This window comes from Schistocerca americana, chromosome 3, assembly GCF_021461395.2.
Source record: "Schistocerca americana isolate TAMUIC-IGC-003095 chromosome 3, iqSchAmer2.1, whole genome shotgun sequence".
Classification (NCBI taxonomy): Eukaryota; Metazoa; Arthropoda; class Insecta; order Orthoptera; family Acrididae; genus Schistocerca; species Schistocerca americana.
Window position 1 is genome coordinate 821482492 of NC_060121.1, and position 6984 is coordinate 821489475.

Consider the following 6984-nt stretch of genomic DNA (forward strand, 5'->3'; position numbering starts at 1 on the left):
TGGAAGTCATTCCCTCATGTCTTAACAGATGTCCTATCATCCTATCCCTTGTCCTTATCGGTGTTTTTCACATATTCTCTCCCTCTCCGATTCAGCGCAGAACCTCCCGCTTCCCTACCTGATCAGTCCACCTAATTTTCAACATTCGTCTCTAGCACCACATCTCAAATGCTTCTATTTTCTTCTGTTCTGGTTTTCCTGCAGTCCATGTTTCACTACCATACTCCATATGTAAATTCTAAGAAATTTATTCCTCAAATTAAGGCCTACGTTTGATATTAGTAGACTTCTGTTGGTCAGGAATGCCCTGAATGCCATTCCGTTCAGCAGATCATATAACTCTTCTTCAATTTCACTCAGCATAGAAATGTCATCTCCGAATCGTATCATGGATATCCTTATACGTTGAATTTTAGTTCCACTCCTGAACCTGTCTTTTATTTCTATCATTGCTTCCTCGATGTACAGATTGAACAGAATGGGCGAAAGGCTACAACCTTGTCTTACACCCTTTTTAGTACGAGCACTTCGTTCTTGTTCGTCCACTCCTATTATTGGCTCTGAGCACTATGGGACTTAACGTCTGAGGTCATCAGTCCCCTAGAACTTAGAACTACTTAAACCTAACTAATCTGAATACATCACACACATCCATGCCCGAGGCAGGATTCGAACCTGCGGCAGTAGCATCAGCGCGGCTCCGGACCGAAGCGCCTAGGACCGGTCGGCCACACCGGCCGGCTCTTATTATTCAGTAATGGGTGTTGTTCATATTGCATATGACCCATCTCTCCCCGGAAAACCGAGCGAGGTGGCGCAGTGGTTCGACACTGGGGTCGCATTCGGGAGGACGACGGTTCAATCCTGCGTCCGGTCATCCTGATTTAGGTTTTCCGTGATTTCCCTAAATCGCTCCATGCAAATGCCGGGATGGTTCATTTCAAAGGGCACGGCCGACTTCCTTCATCGTCCTTCCCTAATCCGATGAGACCGATGACCTCGCTGTCAGGTCTGCTTCCCCAAAAACCAACCAACCAACCAACCTCCCTGAAGCTTACCCCAACCTTTTTTCAGAAGTTCGAACATCTTGTACCATTTTACACTGTCGATCGCTTTTTTAAGGTCGACAAATCCTATGAACGTGTCTTGTTTTTCTTTAGTCTTGCTTCCATTACTAAACGCTACGTCAGAATTGCCTCTCTCGTGCCTTTACCTTTCCTAAAGCCAAACTGATCGTCATCTAGAGTATCCTCAAGTTTTTTCCACTCTTCTGTATATCATGGTGCGGTAATCCTCGAACTTGTCAGCTCTTGCCGTGCAGAGTGGCAGCGCCGTTAGAGGCGTCATATTATGGATTCCGCGGCCCTCCCAAAGGAGGTTCGAGTCCTCCCTCGGGCATGCGTGTGAGTGTTGCCCTTAGCGTTAAGTTAGTTGAAGTCGTGTGTAAGTCTAGGGAGTGATGACCTCAGCAGTTTCGTCACTTACGAATTCACACACACACACACACACACACACACACACACACACACACGTTGTCAGCTCTTCTCGTTTTCGAAATTGTGTGAATGATGCTTTCCCGAAAGTCAGATGGTATGTAGACAGACTCGTACATTCTACACACCAACGTGAGTAGTCGTTTTTTTTGCGACTTCCTCCAATGATTTTAGAAATTCTCATGATATGTTATCTATCCCTTCTGCCTTATTAGATCTTACGTCCTCCGGAGCTCTTTTAAATTCTGTTTCTAAAACTGGATCCCCTGTTTCTTCTAAATCGTCTCCTGTTTCTTCTTCTATCATATCAGGCAAATCTTCCTCCTCACAGGGGCTTTCAATGTAGTCTTTCCACCTATCCGCTCTCTCCTCTGCATTTAACAGCGGAATTCCCTTTGCACTCCTAACGTTACCACCGTTTCTCTTAATGTCACCGAAGGTTGTTTTGACTTTCCTGTTACTGAGTCTGTCCTTCCGACGATCATATCTTTTTCGATGTCTTCACAGTTTACGTGCAGCCATTTCGTTTTAGCTTCCCTGCACTTCCTATTGATTTCATTCCTCAGTGCCTTGTATTTCTGTAATTCTGAGTTTCACGGAACATTTTTGTACTTCCTCCTTTCATCGATGAATTGAAGTATTTCTTCTGTTACCCATGGTTTCTTCGAAGTTACGATCTTCGTGCCTATGTTTTTTTCCCCAACTTCTTTGATGGCCCTTTTTAGAGACGTCCATTCCTCTTCAACTGTACTACCTACTGACCCATTCCTTTTTGCTCTATCTTGCCTTAGAGAACTTCAACCGTATCTCGCCATTCCTTAGTAATTCCGTATCCCACATCTTTGCGTGTTGATTCCCCTGACTATTGTCTTAAACGTCAACCTACTCTGCACCACTACAATATTGTGATCTGAATCTATATCTGCTCCTGGGTATGCCCCACAGTCCAATATCTGATTTCGGAATTTCTGTCTGACCATGATGTAATCTAATTCAAATATTCCCGTATCACCAGGCCTTTACCAGGTATACCTTCACCTCTTGTGATTCTTGAACAGAGTACTCGGTATTACTAGCTGAAACTTGTTACAGAATTCAATTAGTCTTTCTCATCTCTCATTCTTGTCCCAAGCCCGTATCCTCCTGTAGCCTTTTCATCTACTCCTTCCCCTACGACTGCATTCCAGTCCCCCTTTTCATACTGTATTACCCTTTCAGTATCCTCATACACTTTCTCTATCTCTTCATCTTCAGCTTACGACGTTTGCATGTATACCAGAACTATCGTTGTAGGTGTTGGTTTGCTGTCGATTCTGATAAGAACAACCCTGTCACTGAATGTTCGCCCTACCTACCTATTCATAAGGAATACTACTCCCGTTATACCATTTTCTGCTGCTGTTGATATTACCCTACACTCACCTGACCTGAATTCCTTCTCTTTTTCTTTCACTTCACTGATCCTACTATATGTAGATTGACCCTTTGCATTTCTCTTTTCAGATTTTCTAGTTTCCCTACCACGTTCAAGTTCCGGACATTCCAAGCCCCGACTCGCAGAACGTTATCCTTTCGTCAATTATTCAATCTTCTTCTTATGGTGACCTCCCCTTGGCAGTTCCCTCCTGGAGATCCGAATGGGGGACTATTCCGTAATATTTTGCCATGACGCTTCTTCAATTATAGGCCACATGTCCTGTGGATGCACGTTACGTGTCTTTCATGCATTGGTTTCCATTGCCTTCCGTAGCCTCATGCCGTTGATCACTGCCGATTTTTCCGTATTTAGAGGCAGTTTCCCACCCCTAGAATAAGAGAGTGCCCTGGACCTCTGCCCGCTCCTTCGCTCTCTTTGACAAGGTCGATGGCAGAATGAGGGTGACTTCTTACGCCGGAAGTCTTCGGCCGCAAATGATGATTATTAATCAAAATTTAAACAGCGGTGGGATTCGAACCCGGGACCAAAGACGTTTTGAGAATGGATGAGAGATGCTACCCCTAGACCAGGTACGTATACAACTGTTCATCCGTTCTAAATTATTAATAGGGGTTGAATACGATTAGAATTTAATAAAACAGAGAAACTTAAGAAATGAAGCAGCCAATTTCAGTATGCTGTAAACTTCGTAGACACAAGCTCTCCGATATCAGATGTAGCTTGTTGAAGTTTCTGACTTCTGCTAATGGGTGGAGAACTGCTTTTGCGCCAGCATACAGCAGACCATACTTTTCTCAGTACTTTATACACTACTAGCCACTAAAATTGCTACACCAAGAAGAAATGCAGATGATAAACGGGTATTCATCGGACAAATATATTATACTAGAACCGACACGTGATTACCTTTTCACGCAATTTGGGTGCATAGATCCTGAGAAATCAATACCCAGAACAACCACCTCTGTCCGTAATAACGGCGTTGATACGCCTGGGCATTGAGTCAAACAGAGCTTGGATGGCGTCTACAGGTACAGCCGCCCATGCAGTTTCAGCACGATACCACAGTTCATTAAGAGTAGTGACTGGCGTATTGTGACGAGCCAGTGGCTCGGCCACCATTGACCAGACGTTTTCAACTGGTGAGAGATCTGGAGAATGTGCTGGCCAGGGCAGCAGTCGAACATTTTCTGTATCCAAAAAGGCCCGTGCAGGGCCTGCAACATGCGGTCGTGCATTATCCTGCTGAAATGTAGGATTTCGCAGGGATCGAATGAAGGGTAGAGCCACGTGTCGTAACACATCTGAAATGTAACATCCACTGTTGAAAGTGCCGTCAATGCGAACAAGAGGTGACCGAGATGTGTAACCAATGGCACCCCATACCATCACGCCGGGTGATACGCCTGTATGGCGATGATGAATACAGGCTGCCAATGTGCGTTCACCGCGATGTCGCCAAACACTGATGCGACCATCGTGATGCTGTAAACAGAACCTGGATTCATCCGAAAAAATGACGTTTTGCCATTCGTGCAACAAGGTTCGTCGTTGAGTACACCATCGCAGGCGCTCCTGTCTGTGATGCAGCGTCAAGGGTAACCGCCGCCATGGTCTCCGAACTGATAGTCCATGCTGCTGCAAACGTCGTCGGACTGTTCGTGCAGATGGTTGTCTTGCTAATGTCCCCATTTGTTGACTTCGGGATCGACACGTGGCTGCATGATCCGTTACAGTCATGCGGATAAGATGCCTGTCATCTCGACTGCTAGTGATACGAGGCCGTTGGGATCCAGCACGGCGTTCCGCATTACCCTCCTGAATCCGCCGATTCCATAATCTGCTAAAAGTCATTGGATCTCGACAAACACGAGCAGCAATGTCGCGATACGATAAACCGCAATCGCGATAGGCTACACTCAGACCTTCATCAAAGTCGGAAACGTGATGGTACGCATTTCTCCTCCTTACACGAGGCATCACAACAACGTTGTGCATGAGAAATCGGTTGGAAACTTTCCTCATGTCAGCACGTTTTAGGTATCGCCACCGGCGCCAACCTTGTGTGAATGCTCTGAAAAGCTAATCGTTTGCATATCACAGCATCTTCTTCCTGTCGGTTAAATATCGCGTCTGTAGCTCGTCATCTTCGTGGTGTAGCAATTTTAATCGCTTGTAGTGTAGACAAGGGGCTAGTACAAAGGGACGTAACCTTCGTTAATGTGTGCAGATGAAACTTTCAGCAGCAACTACATGGCAGAAAATCAGCGACAGGTTATACTGTGTCTTCTGAAACCACTGTGGTTTCACCACTGCTTTGTACCAATATGTGGCCTGCGGAGAACGAGCACCGAAGGCTAAATAAGAGTATAACTTAAGGTCTTCGAAAGATCTAATTAGTTATTTGGAATAAATGACATTTTACATTAAATATGCTTAAAGAGACACGTCATCGCCATCTGCCGTCGTCTGCTGTGTGTCGTCGTCGCGGTTGTCAAGTGGAATTGCTGGCGCTGCCGTAGATGATGTTGCGGCAGGAGTGGTCTTTATTCCTTGATTTTCTTTTAATGTCGGAGTGAGTGTACATAGTTACGCATAGCTTGACTATTGATTCATCGTTAAATGTTTCAACCTTTCAAGAGAGGATTCAACACCCTCGAAAAACGTCCCCCAATTATTCAAAAGCCGTTTTCATGCTCTTTTTCAGTGTTATAATAAATAAAGTTATTGTTCCACTTAATTTGGAGACTGGATAATTTACATATTGCAGCAAGCTTGGAAGATTCACTCCTAACGAAGTCTGGCAGTCCTCATCACAGGCACACCGAGATCCTACAACACTACTGTCGTATCTGTATCACCTCCTTTTGGATACGTTTGATTACCCGGAAACACAATCGTTCTGACACTCTTCTGCCGTTACAAAGAAGAGCAGGCTGAGAACGGTCCCGACTTGCAAAAGGTGAGCTGGTGAATCTCCGTTAGCTTCTCAGTAACACACGGCCATTCGAATACCTAAGGCTTACGAGAGATCGGTAAACGGACTAGTGGCCGCACAGCGCTGTAAAGGTAATACACGTATAGCCTTAAGCAAGCTGCAGGGTTGGAAAACAATTTATCAGCTTTTAGGTTATCCCCGACAGGAGGATTATGGGACAGAGAGAAAGTGGAAGAGATTGGGCGAGATTCGGAGGAAAAATTGTCCGCGGATCTACGTTACTCGGTGTGATTTATGGATATACCGAAGTGTTCCACGTTACGACTGTGGAGCTTTAACGCAACGGTTAGCTTACTTTATGTTAGAACCATTCTCTCGTAACTCCAGCGCTGAGAATATTTGAGAACTGCGATCGTTACAGAAAGAGCAGTTTCTTGCGTACATCTGGCACCCGATGCAGCAGCCTTAACTGCACTTAACCAAGACATCGACTGCACACTTTTTGATTATGTAAGCTATCTACGCAGCAAACACTCAAAGAAAGCAACATTGACAAACTGCGTTATCGTGATGTCCAGTCTCGGAACAGAGAGCGGTTTGCATTCGCTTTTGGTGAAGGTAATAGAGCTACACAAAAGTAGAGTAACACGTTTTCCCCGAGAGCCGTACCAAGATAGCTACAATTAAAGGACATCCAATCTACTGTAAGTTAACAACGTTGTTTCAGAACCTCAAGTCGAAAAAACTAAGAGATCGATATGGATATGTGCTATCAACAAAACGCTGAAAATGTCGCCTATCAAGAAGTAGTTGACAGGGTGGAAGCCGACTTTATCATTACATTATTACGCGTTTCGAGTGCTGCCATCATCGGATATTCTGGAACATCATGCTGCACACAGACACAAAAGATATATGTTGTAGTAGTGACGATCATAGGCAGATTGCATGTGGTCGTTACTTCTACACCATGCAACATTTGTATCTGTGTGTAAAGTGTCATAGGATGCCTGATGACGTCAGTGTCCAAAAAGCGTTATCATACAATGATAAAGTCGGCTTGCATCATTTTTCCTCATCCAGTTGTCCCGCATTTTGAGGACTGCTTATGTTTT